This window comes from Protopterus annectens, chromosome 6.part0 (assembly GCF_019279795.1).
Source record: "Protopterus annectens isolate FY-2018-M chromosome 6.part0, PAN1.0, whole genome shotgun sequence".
Taxonomy (NCBI): Eukaryota; Metazoa; Chordata; order Ceratodontiformes; family Protopteridae; genus Protopterus; species Protopterus annectens.
The window spans coordinates 701,245,868-701,262,388 of record NC_056737.1 but is presented as its reverse complement, the minus strand read 5'-3'; the positions used below and the strand labels follow the sequence as shown (position 1 = coordinate 701,262,388).

General features: G+C 38.8%; 1 protein-coding gene across 3 annotated transcripts in view; it reads right to left on the bottom strand.

Moving 5' to 3' along the window:
- ESR2 (estrogen receptor 2) overlaps positions 1-16,521 on the bottom strand; it is a 2,041,892-nt gene that overhangs the window by 1,510,185 nt on the left and 515,186 nt on the right. The gene's annotated exons all lie outside the window — the stretch shown is intronic.

Here is a 16,521-nt window from a genome sequence, read left to right as displayed (position 1 = left end):
TTAACTTCTTTATACAAGTGAACATCAAGGTAGTCAGTGCTTAGCTCTGAGAATTTTGATGTAAATTTTAAAAATTCAGTTGTGTTGTTAATGGAAGAAACAAATTCATTTGCTAGTGTCTCATCGCCATCAGAAAGGATGAAAATATCATCCAGGTATCTTGTGTAGAACTTAATGCGGTTCATTGTATTAACATCCTTAAGAAAATTGTCAACCTCCCAGTAGGCCATGAATAGGTTAGCTACTGTAGCACCACATGGGGACCCCATAGCTATGCCTTGTTTCTGGAAATAATATTTCCCATTAAAAATGAAAAAGTTAGACGTACGTATGATATCTAAGAGTTGGGATACTAAGTCGATTTCATTTTTGGGTGCTCCCAAATGATCTAGCATTAGTGAAATCCATTCAATAGCCTCCAGGTGAGGTATAGACGTATATAGATCTATGACGTCAATAGTAAGGAAGTTCAATGAGTCGCTGTAGTCAATTTCACTTATCTTTTTTAAAAATGTCCACGAGTCCTTGCAAATGTGTGATATTTTCTTAATGTATTTGCTCAGGATAATTTCTACAAGTTGGGCACTGGGGTATGTAAAAGAGACTCGACTATCAATCAATGCCCGGATTGGTGGATTACCCAAGTTTTTATGAATTTTTGGTATACCAAAAATTACTGGTGTCCTAGGCATTGTGATGTCAATATAATTGTAGGTGTCAATGTCAATGCACCCACTAATCAATAGGTCCCTTAAAAAAACCCTAGTCCTAGAAATTGACATGTTCATCTCATTCAGTGACGATGAACTATAAGCTGGACTGTCAAGGACAGTTTCCATTTTACTAATATATAAAAAGTTGTCAAAGATTACAAGCCCACCTCCTTTGTCAGGTTTTACTACCCTGACCGGTGCTTTACATAAATTTTCCAAGCCTTGTAGTTGTTCTTCTGTGATGTTATAGTCTAAACGGTCGTTTTTAGTATGTGGGAAATTGACCATTTGTCTGAGGTCCAATTCACAAGTTTTTTCAAAAAGTGTTATAATGTTGTGTAGTGGGGGGTTATAAGTACTAGCTAATTTCAAATTAGTATTCATATTAGTAACATCATTGTTAAACATTACATGCAAATTCAGTTTCCTGACAAAGCATTTCAAATCAATCAACGTCTTAACAAGGTTACATTTAGTTGTAGGAACAAAAGTGTTCCTGAATGCTAGTAGTTCTATCAGGGGTGGAGACACGTAAAAGCTAGAAAAATTATAGATTTTAAAGTCACCTTTTTCATTCGTTAGGATACTTAAGTCACCTAACATGTTGTTGTTGGTGTTAGGCATATAAATGGGAGTAAAGTCATCCGTTACTATCATCTGGACCAGTTCTTGTTGTAGTAAGGGCGCTGTTTCGGGTTCCCTAAAAAATGCCTTTCCTGGTTTTCATGCCTTTGTTGGTTGTGTTGTTGCCCACTCCTGGTGTTGTGCACTTTCACGTAGTTGCCACGTGGAGGTGCACCTGAGTTAGAGTTCGTTCCTGTTTCATCCCAGTCATCACCTCCACTTAGGTTTGCCTCATTATTTTCATTCCCAGTTTCTGTAATGGTGCTGTCAACTTGGGTGTTAGTTGAAGCCATTAGTTTAGGGTAAGCTGTTCCATTAGAATAGCTCAGCCTGTCCCTTGCCAGTTTTTTATTTTTGTTCACTTTTAACTTATCCACTAAACTGTCAATACTAGAAAAAATACGAGAATAGTCGTATTTATATCTATCAAAGTGCAGGTTTTGTTTTAAGGAACTGTCCAGTTGGTTGACTTCTTCAATTAATCTCGTAATATGTATGTTATAATGTTTAGAGATTCATTCCATAAGCTCAATTCCTTGTTTGTCAAACAATGTCCTTAAGTCGGCACAGAAACCATTATTTTTAAAAATTCCAGTAGGGTTAAAAGAAGACCGCAAGCCTTTTGGAATGATTTTCTCTGAGATACATTGTTGAAAATAAACTGTCTCTAATTGAAGCTTTTTCAGCTTCAATAGTTTGTTATCAAAGTCTTTTAGACTGTCTGTTATTGTATTCTCACTTACCGTAGAGTTAGATAGCCCCATAGCCGGTTGTTCCAGAGGTGTACAAAACCTCAAGTTGTCTGTATTTTGAATCCAAATCCCAAAGTTCGGAACACCAATAAGCCCTGGTGGCATTGGTAAAGAAACTCCATTCCTTGATGTTGAAGGACTACCAGTTAAAATGTCCCTTAAGGAATGAACACCATTCGGTGGTTCAGTAATGTCCTCATTATGGACAGGTTGACCTGGAGGTATGGAATCCAGGTTCAGCAAAGAATTAGTGTCAGAAGGAGTTCCCGTCGCTCCTCTTTGTAATCCTCTAGCAGGTAAGGCTGGGTGTAAATAGTGTGATCCGACGACTTGTTGTGTGGTAAAATTGAAGCGCTGGTCCAAAGCGTCAAGTTTGCTGACAAAAGAATCCATTCTTTTGTTTAATGCACGTATTAAACTGGTGAGATCATTACTTTCATCCACTGTTACGTTGTTGGATGCGAATAATCGTGGACTAGTCGGGCTGTCAGGGCTGCCAGAAAACATACTGTTAAAGCAAACAAACGGAAACCACACTGAAGTCAGAAAAAACCTTAACGCACTTTATTATTAAAACAAGCGTTTTCGCTATGGTTAAAAATGAGGAGCTATAAAAGATAACTCCTTTACCTTTGCCTTACTCCATTTTCCACTTCATTTTATTTTACTTTAATAGTAATTTGTAGTATATACACTTTTTACTACTTTTAAGATTCATACTTAGCAAGGCTTCTAACTATAGTTGTCGGTAGAGATCTCACTAGATACTTTTTATAAACACTTTTATATGTAGATCTGTTATGCACTGCTTTTAGACTGCTTTTATTGTGCATACACTTCTTATACATTTGCATGCTTTTAATGCACATTTGCTTGGTATATGAATGTAACAAATTGCTGAAGCACTAATGTTTCATGGTTTCCAACTGTTTTAAAAGTATGAAACTACATACTTTTGAGAATGCTCCTGAACAGAGCTTTTACTCCCTGAATTTACTTTTGCAAGAAATGCTGCTAACACACCTTCATTGTGATTGCATTACTAATTAAGGCGAGGGTGTGTTGTATAAAAACCTGACTCTGATATTGCATTTTACTTTTGCCTCTGATGAAGCTGTAGTTTTAACCCCAGCGAAAATGCTTGTTTTAATAATAAAGTGCGTTAAGGTTTTTTCTGACTTCAGTGTGGCTTTATACGTGTAAGTGGATTCCATTTAAAGTGTTGCAGCTTGTACAGCAAACAGCCTCCACAACAAGGACTTTAACATTTTTTTGGGCTTCACGGTGCTTGTCCGGACAGCTTTTGTGTATTTTACTGGTTTCCGTTTGTTTGCTAAAACATTCAATACAAATATATTCAACACTGTCACAATGGCAGCATAGAGAAAGTAACACTGGTGTAGCTGAGTTATTTGGTCTTATTAAAAGGGTTAACAGTAAAGAATTAAAGAGCACATAGTAACAAGAAAAAAGAACTTGAAAAAGTAATGGCCATTCTGAATTACACTCAGGAGACTGTCATTTAGAAATGTAAAAACATGATGTTTCTAAGTTGGATGAGAAAGATAACACCAAAGCAAACAAGAAAGGCATGTATTTTGCGACAAAGGCTAAATAAGGAGGATGTAGAAACAGAAATGGCTACACCTTTCAAAAATATGATATATAAAAATAATGATATTGTGGTACAGAAAGGTGAAATTACATGCAAGATCTCAGAGCATTAGGTATAATTTATGCTTTCTATATGTAATCGTTTACAAAAGAAAAAAGCAGTAGACTACCTATAGAGAAGAGGGAAGGAGGTAGAGACAGAGAAACTGTAAGATGGGTAAATGCAGAAACAGATGTTCAAAAGCTTAACAGTCTCACACTTAATTTAGAAGCATGATTTCTCTGTATTTACAAAGTATTCCATGCTACCTTAATAGAGAAGGAAAGATTTAGGTATCTAAACGCCTTATCCGAAAGTAGAATTTTGATGGCTACTAAATGTCTTCCTTCACTTTTCTGTAAGGCTATTTTGTGAATGTGTGGTTTATTTTACTTATTTATTGATTCATTTGTTTTTTATTTTTGTTACCTGGGTAAGAGAACATGTCCTTGTATACTTTATAGACAGTATCCATGTCAGATTACACAACAGTGCTAAAATAGTTTCTACTTAATGATACAGTGAGTTAATTACAATATATCATAACATCGTGAAATCAAACAATGGGAAAGTAAAATGAGCCTTCCTTTAGTAATAAATACTTTTTTGCATTACACTAATATGTAACTGAACAATATATTTGAAGGTTAGTATTCAGGAGTCATATGAATATCCATTATCTGTGTGACATTGACACTTTTATGTATTCTTGAGATGTCCATGTAACTTCTTTTTAAAAGATGACAAATTTTGCTTTTACTCCCTGAATTTACTTTTGCAAGAAATGCTGCTAACACGCCTTCATTGTCATTGCATTACTAATTAAGGCGAGGGTGTGTTGTATAAAAACCTGACTCTGATATTACATTTTACTTTTGCCTCTGATGAAGCTGTAGTTTTAACCACAGCGAAAACGTTTGTTTTAATAATAAAGTGCGTTAAGGTTTTTTCTGACTTCAGTGTGGCTTTACACGTGTAAGTGGATTCCATTTAAAGTGTTGCAGCTTGTACAGCAAACAGCCTCCACAACAAGGACTTTAACATTTTTTTGGGCTTCACGGTGCTTGTCCGCTTTTGTGTATTGTATTGAATGTTTTGAATATTTTTTATCATGATTATGTTGAACATCATTGTATTGAATGTTTTGAATACGTCTTTGTATTGTGATGTACTACGTGCAGCTTTTCTCCCTGGGCCTCCGCTGAAAACGGGCAATTTCTGCCAGTCGGTCTTTACTAGTAAACAAATGTAAAATAAATAAAACTTGTTTTATTCACTGTAACTTCCTTTTTTTGTTAAAGCTGTTTTAGAAGAATAAATCACAGAGTACAATTACTAACAAAAGTAGTCTCACTTACTTAAGCATTGACCAAGTCACTATCATAACAAAATACCAAGTTATGTACATAGGAAATATGTCCATTTGCAAAACAGCCCACTGTTAGTAGCAGGCCTTCTATCAGATGACTGACCACAGTGAGGAAGGAAATGAGGAGCTCTGACAATCTTACCTGCCACATTTGTAGTACAGTGTTTGCATATGTCATCTAACAGCATGTCCAGGTAACAAAAATGTTACTTATAAAAGAACTCCACAAAAATGGGAGGCATACACTTCAGAAAAGGTAAAAGTATTACATAAACAGCTTTCATCACCATTTCATTATATGAAATATTTGAATCAAGACCAATAGGTAAGAGACTAAAATCTTCTACAAGTTACAACTACATCTTTCCTACAAATGTTCAAAATGTCCAGTTCCCCATGTAGTAGTTAATTACAAAATCATTTAATAGTCTAGCAGTCTGCAGACTGTGACAATCTACAATATTTTGTTGTCTTCATTTTAACACCTTCATTATCAAAGTCTACACTCTAAGACCTGCTTCACCATCACCTTCAGCATCTTCAGTTCTACAGAGTTTCTTTCTTTCGGCTTTTCCCGGTTAGGGGTCGCCACAGCGGAACTCCGGTCCGCTAATGATTGGTAATGGATTTTTACGTACCGGGTTACCAGCCCTGACACACAACCTTCAACGAAGGCACGCCCCATTCATGTATGCCTCCACACAGAAGACACTCTAGCTGAGAATCGAACGTAATATATTATAATTCATACTGCAGACCCATTCCTCTTCACAGTCTTACATTTTTTAACACAATACTTTATTAACTTCACAACAACACAAAATTATTTTCCCTAAGATAAAATACCATCATTATTTACTTATAAACACACATTAATCCACCCATCTGAGTTTGCTGTTATTACTCTGATATTCAGTCAGTAGCCCTTTATATGACTTCATTAAACTACATGTCACTTTTCTGTACTCCCCAATGACAATGGCTAATGGGTTGAGTCCAAGGCACTCTTAAAGGGAGCAGCTCATGCAAGTCTCCATCCATCCCTACTGGATCCAGTGGGGTAATTAAATAATTAAACCTGGGTAGCCACTTTTCAAGTAACCTTGCCTCTTCTCATATCGTATTGCTGCTCTTTAGACTTAGCTGCCTCTTGATCAGCTTACTGAGTTCTTCAATCTCCAGATAACATATATCTATATCTATGGCTACATCCATCTACATGTATATATCTATATCTATCTATCTATATATATATATATATCTATATATATATATATATATATATATATATATATATATATGTATGTAGATATACATATAGATATAAATATCTCCCCCGGTGCAAGGGGGAATTCATTTAACGCGTTCATCTGTTGTAGCTGGTAGAATTGTGAGTTATTTCATGTGATTTTTGTTTTTTTTTTTTTTTTTGCGGCTGATCTAAAAGAACTACATGATTTTATTCTACATCATTGTGATGAGCTGCCTGTTCTTCTTACAGTACCCATTTTTTTGGTTTAAGTTTCTTTAGCTGTGTGTTGGCCACTTGTTCCCCTCTTTTTCTTGGTTTCATATATATATATATATATATATATATATATATATATATATATATATATATATATATATATATATATATATATATATATATATATATATATATATATATATATATATATATATATATATATATATATACATATATATATATATATACACATGTACACACACACACACACGCACACACACACACACACACACACACACACATATATATATATATATATATATATATATATATATATATATATATATATATATATATATATATCGCAAGACAGATATCTTTTTCATTTTTGTTGACCTGGTTAGTCTCACTAGGCTAGAAGAAAACAGTGAACCAAAAAACTATAAAAACAGCAAAGGTCTTTTTTGCAGGGGAACTTGTCTCATGTATGTGGCCGATCCCCTAAAATTATATATACTAACTGCATGGTCAAATAACAGTGGAGAAAAGGGAAAAAACCTAAAAGCACACAGATGGCTTGCACAATATTGTAGTGAAAATTGCCACAGTGTAAAATCTTTGCCCAAAGAACAGTCATCCAAAAGCACAGTAGTGACTTGTAGGACAGCCGTATTCATACTTGCTAGAGGAAATTTGGCTAGGACACTGGGGAACTTCCCTTACTCTTTTAAATACCTGTTGTGCCACTTTATTAGTGCTATCATGGGGGGATTTCTGTAGTTGAATTGGAGGATGAAGCTAATTTACAACAGGAGCAGGATCCTGTAGAGTTTGGAGGTCAAGAGAATCAATCAGAAATGTGAGAGATTGCTTTGGCAAAGGGTGGTTTCCTTCAGAGGGACTAAAATATTTAACTTCAGAGGGATCTGCATCACAGGCTGTGTCCTATGAAGGCACAGAAAGTACAGTTGTGTACACTTAACATAAATGTAGATGTTCGAGTGTATTCACTGTTGCAGGCCTAACCAATGGGTTATCCAGCTTCTGGTAGCCCTTGATCGGCCAAAATACCGAAGGTATGTAAATATGACATCGGCTGTCATCGGTTGTAAAGGACGTCAGAATGTCGGATACCAAAAGGAGGCAGCCGACGTCACTTCCTCAGTCTTTCTTGCCATAACAGTCAGGAGTACCCAAAAAACAAGGCTTAAGCCAAAAGAAACGTTGGCAAATAAAACCAGATTCAGCCTGTACCTTAGGAAAGGAGAACAGGAAAGGACCAAAAAGGGGGAAGGAGGGTGGGAAACCAGGACTGCAACAGCGAATACACACGAACATCTACATTTATAGTATGTGTACACAACTGTACTATGTTCATCGTGTTTCACTGTTGCAGTCCTAACTAATGGGTTGATTACCAAAGCCCAGAGAAAAGGGAGAATGCACCAACACAATCAAGGACTGGAGAGAATGCCCTGCAGAACAGCAGTAGCAAAGCCTGCCCTGGCTCTAGAAAACAAGGGCAAATTATAATGCTTTGTGAGGGTGTGAACAGAAGACCATGTGTCAGCCTCTAAAATGTCTTTAGTAGAGACACTCCTTAAAAAGGCTGCAGAAGTGGAAGTTGCACTTGTGGAGTGAGTCCTAACCCTTTGCGGAGGAACCTTGCCATGAAAGGAATAACAGAAACTAATACAATGTGCAATCCACTTAGAAATGGTTTGCTTAGTGATCGCTTTGCCCTGAGCTCCAGGGGCAAAACTGACCAATAACTGCTGATTTCCGAAGGTCTTTAGTCCTGTCCAGGTAAAACCTGAGCTGTCTGTGCACATCAAGAGAATGCAGGATCCTTGCACCTCTATTTTGAGGATTACGAAAGAAAGCAGGAAGGTGTATGGACTGATTAAGAGTCAGGCTAGAAACCACCTTAGGCATAAAAGAGGGATTGGTTCTCAGAGAGACACGATCTGCATGGAAAATAAGTAAAGGCTTCATAGCCATCAAAGCTTGCAGTTCCGAAACCCTCCTCACTGAAGTTATAGCCAAAAGGAAGGCAGTTTTCCAAGAGAGAAACTTTAAATCTGCAGTGGCAGCTGGCTCAAAAGGAGGAAGAGTGAGTTTCTCTAGAACAAAATTAAGATCCCAGGCTGGAGTAGGTGCCCTTCTGGGAGGTTTTAAGTTGCAAGCACCTCTGAGAGGGGATGAGAGAAAATGGGTTGCTCAAAAGAACAATAAGCAGAAATGGCTGAAACATGGATCTTGATAGAGGAAAATGAAAGACCACCCTGAAGCAAATCGGCCAAGTATTCCAGGATCAGAGGAAGAGTAGGCTGAGAAGAAGATTCCCCTCTAGCCTGCATCCAAAGAGAGAATCTTTCCCATTTGCCAGCGTAGGACTTCCTAGTCCTAGGTCTCCTGGCCTCCTGAAGTACATTAACCACCTGCTGGGAAAGGGAAGAAGAACTGGATTGAGTCATACAATGAGCCATGCTGCCAAATGGAGGGACTGAAGATGAGGATGTAGAATGTTTCCCCCCTCCTGAACCAAAAGATCTGGTTTCAGAGGAAGACGCCAAGAAGGAAAATGGGAGAGACTGCGAAGCGGTGGATACCAATGCTGTCAGGGCCAATCTAGAGCTATGAGAATAGTCCTTCATCTTTCATCCCTTATCTTCAATAATACTCTGGGAAGAAGAGGAAGAGGAGGGAAGGCATAAACTGACAAAAGCGTCCAAGGGACGGACAGAGCATCAACTCTCCAGGCCTTGCTGTGATGCTGTCTGGTGCAAAAAGTGGTAGAGGGTTATTGTCTGGGGAAGAGAAAAGATCCACCTGAGGAGTGCACCAACACTGAATGATGCTGTAAAAGACTGCTCTATTCAGTTGCTACTCGTGAGGATCCAGGGTCTGTCTGCTCAACTGGTCTGCCAAAATATTGAGTCTCCCTGGAAGAAACTGAGCTAGGAGATGCATGTCCAAGGATGCTGCTATGGACCAGAGAATCATGCTCTGTCTGCACAGGGGGTAAGAATGAGTCCCTCCCTGTTTGTTGATGTACCACATGACTGTGGTGTTGCCTGTCCTGACAAGCGGAGTTCCTGGAGAAAGAAGATGCTTGAAAGCTAGTAAAGCCTGCTGAACTGCCATCAACTCCTTTAGGTTTATGTGCAGGTGCATCTGCTGGGCGTTCCAATGTTCCTGTATGCATCTGCCATCCAGGTGAGCTCCCCAAGCATAGCCTGATGCGTCCATGGTAAGAACATGAATGGCAGGAAGTGGGCGAAAAGGCATGCTCTTGTTTTGTAGACAGGCTGTCGCCCACCACAGAAACTCTGTCTGCAGGCATGGAAGCAGAGGAATTATCATATCCAAGTCCTGTGTGTGTTGACACCAAAGGTTCTTGAGGTACTATTGCAATTTCCTCATATGCAGTCTTGCATATGGAATCATGAGAATGCAAGAGGCCATGTATCCCAGAGCTTGCAGGTATTTCCTTGCAGAGAGCTGGGACAGGCTTGCCAAATCCTTGAAGTAAACTGAAAGAGTTGCCTGCCTCTCTTGGGTGAGATATATCATCTTGGCGGATGTGTTCAGACTTGCTCCCAGGAATGTTATCTCCTTGGATGGCACCATTTTTGATTTTTTCCACATTGAGAGTGTAACCCAGAGAAGAGAGAAGATTTAATTTTATTTTTTCAAAAACTGCAAACCAAGCGACAACTATATCCATGGAATATGTTTTTGTTGGAAATACAGCTCCTTTAAAATGGAAACTGTACAATTTAGAACTGATATTTTAATTGAACTGGAAGTATAGAATTATTTGTCTACTGTGATAAAACAGTTCATGGTTAATAAATCATTTAATGAAAGAGGCATAAAGCTGGGGCTTAGAAAGACAGGCAACACTGCTAGAACAACATGAAAAAGTATTGCGGATTCCTTTTACCATAAATGTATTGGGTGTGAAAGGCATGGTGTACTATGTAGGACAGGCTATGATGTGTTTTTTTTTGTGTGGATGCCTTGCACCTTATTAGTTCTTGCCCAAAAAGACAATGTCAGCAGTGTGGCTAATTTGGTGATAGTATTAAAAACTGTGATTTAGTCTGTCCTCAGTACAGAGAGAAAGGGCATGCATAGTTTGAATGTGTTAATTTGAAAGCTGATGCCAATGTTCTGCTTCCTGTCACTCCATTACAGACAGATAACCCACTATATAACTTCCTGTACAGCCATAACCATCTGTGCTGGTTAATGAGGTTTCTTGAAATGTTCTTAAAGTGAAATTATTGAGGAAGAAAATAAGAAAGTAATACCGGGTGAAGATTAGGATGCTGATAGTAGTGATCCATAAAATGTCTGCTAAAGAAAAGGAAGAAGGGGGAAGTTCTATCAGTGGGAGAGTTTAGAAATGGAAAAAGAAAATCTCACAGAAAAAAAGACTCATAAAAGGGTAAAGGTTAAGCTGGAAAATTGTATCTATTAATGTCAACTGTTTTCTGAATAAAGCTAAATGACTGTCTATTTTACTTTGGTGTAACACACTACTCGGTGATATCATAGGCTTATTAGATTTTTCAACAGTTAAATTCACTATAAAGAGAATTAACAGAGCATATTAGGAAAGGGAGAAAGTTTGCAGCATGAGACTAGACATTCTTGCACTGTAGTTTTACCTGGGTCTTTGGGCATACAAATTCTAGACACAGTGAAAATACACTCTAGTAGAATTTGGATGCTGGATTGCAAAGCTAAAACTGATATAATAATCTTCCTTTTCTTTCGTCTTTTCCCGGTTAGGGGACGCCACAGCGGAACACCTGTCTGCTCATGATTGGCAGTGGAGTTTTACGGTGTCGAGTTGCAGCCCGGCACCCAACCTTCCACAGAAGGCACACACACATGCACACACTCAGTAGATCATTTTATAAAAATATTCTTTTATTTAGCTGTCAATTTACCTATTGTGGTGGTGGGAGACCTTAACTGTGACCTACACAAATCTTGTGGTTAGGTCATTCAGGATATTAGACTGTTACAGTCCTATTTGGTAGACTTTAATTTTGTACTCGGTATGTCTTGATACCCTATGTGTAGGAGAGGAACACATGCCACAAAAACAGACTACTTTACATTTAGCTCATTGTTGTAACCGACGGATGGAAGCTGTACAGATACAAGATTTTCTGATCACAGGGCAATTTGGGTAATCTTTAGTTGCAATAGTGCTCTTATTAGACAGGGGACAGGGGAAAGGGATCAAAACTTGGATAAGATTGTGTAGTTCCTAAAAAAAATCATGTTACATGAAAGGATACATGTATTTTCTACATATTACAAAGACAGAGAATATTGTCCTTCCTAGAGTGATTGGTGGGTCACATACAAGCAGAAATATAAACATTTATTTCTTTTGACTGAGCATGAATGAATTCACAGTAAAAAATAATAAATAACAAACAGCTACATGATTATGATACTCTAGTAGGGTCTAATAATGCTTCCTGACATTCTTTACAATATTTTCTTACTGAATTAAATAATTTATCATCAGGAACTCTTTATTTTGGCAACAACATTTTGTTAAGGATAAACAAGTAGATGTAAATACTTATTTAGCTAATAAATTGCAGAGGGAAGTCAGTTTCATTTCAATGGTGGAAGATGATATGGCTAGACAAGTTTTCACTCAAGACAAAACATTACATGTTGTAAAAAAAATGTTTATTAGGTATGTACTAACTTAAAGGTGAACACAGGTTTAAGTAAAGGGAAGCTTCCTCTCCGGTATAAACTGACTGTAATTTATTACACCATCCTTTTACTCTAGAACTGCAGAAAGTAATAGGTAAAGGCAGTGCAGACACAGCTCCTGGTGAGAATAGTATGGGGCATGCTTTTTACGAAAGTATGTTGTCTGTTGAAAAAAAAAAAGTTTCTTATCTGTTGTAAATGAATAGCTTCACTTCAGCTTTCATTTGAAAGAAATCTGTAGAAGTTTAGTAAAACTTATGTGGAAAATTAGGATGTTAAGTAAGACTTAAAAAAATTGGAGCCCATTAGTATTATGCAATGTAGAAAATATTCATAAGTTTGTTATTAAGCAAACATTTCGGCCACAGAACCCGGACCGAAATACAAAAGGCGGGGGAGTATCCATATTCATCAAGGATACCCACATCTCCAGGTTAGTGGCACAGCACAATGCTTCAGTCCACGTGCAACTAACAATGGGCAAAACCACATTTCAAATGGTAGCTTGCTACCGATCACCCACCATGTCCCAGGACCCCCATTCCGCATTTCTGGAAACACTGGGTAACATAAAGGTCCTACTAAACACCCTAATCCTGGGTGATTTCAACTGCCCAAACATTAACTGGGAGAACTCCTCAAGTACTAACTCCCTTGCCAAACATTTCCTAGAATTTATAAACTCAAATTCCCTGGAACAACTGGTCAACACTGCCACCAGAGGTGACAACATATTGGACCTGGTCATCACCAACATGGGCGACCAATGTTCCACACTGGAGGTCAACCCCTCGCTGGTTAGATCTGAGCATAAACAAATCACTTTCGATATCCACAGTCTGCCCCCACCCCTGGACAAAGAAGCCACAGTGAAAAACTTTTCAAAAGCAAACTTCACGTTACTTAAGACGGAGGTGGAAAGTTTCAAAGCCCCCATGCTAAAGGATAACGCTGTCCAAGCTGCAAAATCCTTTACTAATGCATTCTACAGGCACCTACAAGAATGCATGAATTGTGCTATCCCAAGCAAAACCAAGACTCACTCCTCCAAGAAAAGGAAACCAGTCTGGTGGACCCCTGCCATAAACAAGCTATACAACAGAAGGAGGAAACTAGTACAGAAAAGAGTAAAATCCCAAGAAGGGAAGACATCCCTGATCAGTATCAGCAAGAAACTACGATCCCTTTTAAAATCGTCCAAGGCGAGCTTTGAAAGAAAACTTGCCAAGGACTCCAAAGATAAACACAAGGCATTCTTTAGCTATGTCAAGAATCTAAGTGGCAATGTTCAGATTTGCTCGGAATTAGTGCAGAATGGCACAAAATACACTGAAACAACCGATATTGCCAACATCCTGGCAGACAGGTTCATTGCAAACTTCACCCCCAAAAGGGCCCATAACCACACCAGAAGAATGTAGAGCCCCTGAAATCACAGACACTCAGGTTAAATAGCCCTCTCCAAAGCCAAAAACACAGCATCAATGGGACCGGATGGTGTCCCAGGCCGCATCCTACATGAGCTCAAAGATGAATTAACCCTTCACCTAAACACACTGTTCAAACAGCCTCTCCACAGGCTACATAACCATAGAGTGGTGCACAACAACAGTTATTCCGCTCCACAAAGGTGGAGCCACAACCGACCCGGGGAACTATTGCCCTATAAGCCTGACTAGCTTGGTCTGCAAGGCTATGGAGTGCATCATCATGGAACTCATTAACAGAGACATTGGGAATCTCCAAACACTGGACCCTACCCAGTTCGGCTTTGTTAAGGGCAGATCATGCCTCTTAAACCTGGTGGACTTCTTTGAGACACTTACCAAGGTATAGACAAGGGAAAGGTACACACAGCCTACCTAGACCTTGCAAAGGCCTTCAATACCATTCCCCATTTTGGTATTATAGACACGCTCACCAGCCTGAACATAAACCCCTATGTCACAAGATGGGTTGCCAATTGGCTCACAGACAGAACCCACATGGTGAGAGTTGCGGGAGCTAGGTATGACTCTAAACTGGTTACAAGTGGCGTTCCCCAGGGCTCAGTCCTAGGAACCCTCCTGTTCGGCATATACTTCTCAGAGGTACAGACAAGCGCAGGAGGACTATGGCTGACCAAGTTCGCAGACGACTGCAAACTAGGGGCTATAATTGACTCACCATCTGACACAGACATCCTCCAAAAGGGTCTCACTGAGATGGATACCTGGTGTCAAAATCATGGCCTCAAGCTAAATGCCAAAAAGTGTATAGTTATTCCCTTTGGAAATAACAAAGTACCGACAAATTACCACATAAGTGGTAGTCCCCTAAATACAGAAAACGTAATAAGGGATCTGGGGATCCAAGTAGATAGTAATCTCTCCCTTGATAATCACATTACCAAAGTGGTTAGAAAATCCTTCTATGTGGCCCACATAATCACAAAAGAGTTTGCATCCAGATCAAAAGAGGTCATTGTGCCCCTCTACTCATCACTCATCAGACCCATCATAGAGTACAATGCCCCATTTGGGATGTACCTTACAAGACACCTGCAACAGCTGGAAAGACCAAAGAAGTACCTCATCAAGAGGATCACTGGCCTCAAACACATGCCCTATACAGCTCGACTGAAGAAACCCCAGCTGTACTCGGTTGCATATCGCCTGCTCAGAGGTGATCTCTGACTGACATATAAGGCCATGTCCAACCCAGAATTGATGGACATGCTCCACCTAAAGAAAACCTTATCCCCTCAAGCCACACACTCTAGGGATATAAACCTCACCACAACAATAAATAGGACATGCTGGAGGGATAGATGTCCCATAGACTTCCCATGTTTTGGAACAAGATTCTAATCTACATTAAGCAGAGCTCCTCACTAGCATTCTTCAAGAGAAACTTTGACGAGTGGATGGGAAACAGAAAGTTTACCCCGGGGATCACTTCAGTGGCTCTGCTGGACAGAAGCACATTGAACTAATCTAAGGGGGTGGCAAAAGCCAACACATTCTGGCTAGGCTTATAAATACTTTCGGGCAGATAGCCTATTACCTACCTATGAACCTATGAACCTATGAATATAGGAAAGTTGTACCACATTTGTTAGGGGAAGATGTTAATGGGATAAAGGGAAACCCTACTTGTGATACGTTACTTCTTCTTCTTAAAGATGTGACATCAGAAATTGCTAATAATATGATTATGGTTAATATGACAGCATGTGATATTCAGAAGGCTTATGAATCCCTTCATCATATTATTTTGAGAGCTCATGGTTTTCCGCTTGTATTTTGGCAACTGATATAAGGTATTTATGAAGTTTCTTGAGTTAGACCTGTAGTAAAGTGTTAACTAAGTAGGCAAGGCAATATAGCTATGAAGAAGAAACAAGGCTATCCATTAAACCCTTTATTATTCAGTGTTGTTTGTTTGGGGGGGGGGCTTCTGTATCGAGTCCGCTTATCATCCTGGTATCAAGTTTCTCCCACATCCCAAAAATATGCAAGTAGGTGAAGTGTAATTAATCAAAATATCTTTAACTGTGACTGTGTGTGTGTGTGTGTGTGTGTGTGTGTGTGTGTGTGTGTGTGTGTGTGTGTGTGTGTGTGTGTGTGTGTGTGTGTGTGTGTGTGTGTGTGTGTGTGTGTGTGTGTGTGTGTGTGTATACGCATGCAGACTGCATGTGATTATACATGTCTATTGTGTCCTGCCATCTATTCAAGAACTGTTTCCTACCATTTAACAACAGCTTGTCAGAAAATTTTCAGGATGGCATGGTCCTGAACTAGATAAAGAAAATAATGAAAATAAAAGAATGAATGAATGAATGAATGAATGAATAAATAAATAAACTGAATGAATGAACCTGATCATTAAGTAAATCTAAAGTTTACCCATCGTATCACTTCACCTTTTAATTAAGGATAACAAGTTCCTCCACAATACACAAAATTTCCCTTTGATTACTCTAACACCTCTATATTCAAGTGTAGCCTATATACCACTCATTACTGTCTTATACATTACTTGATTCATTTACAGCTGTACTAATTATCCCTTAATGCACCACAGACTTAGCCATAGGTTAATGCTGCATTCTTTGCATAAACATCCAAGCTCTTTCACCTTCTGCTGGACCATTAGTACTGTCCCTCAGAAGATACAAGTGTACCAAACAGTGAGGTTCTCCT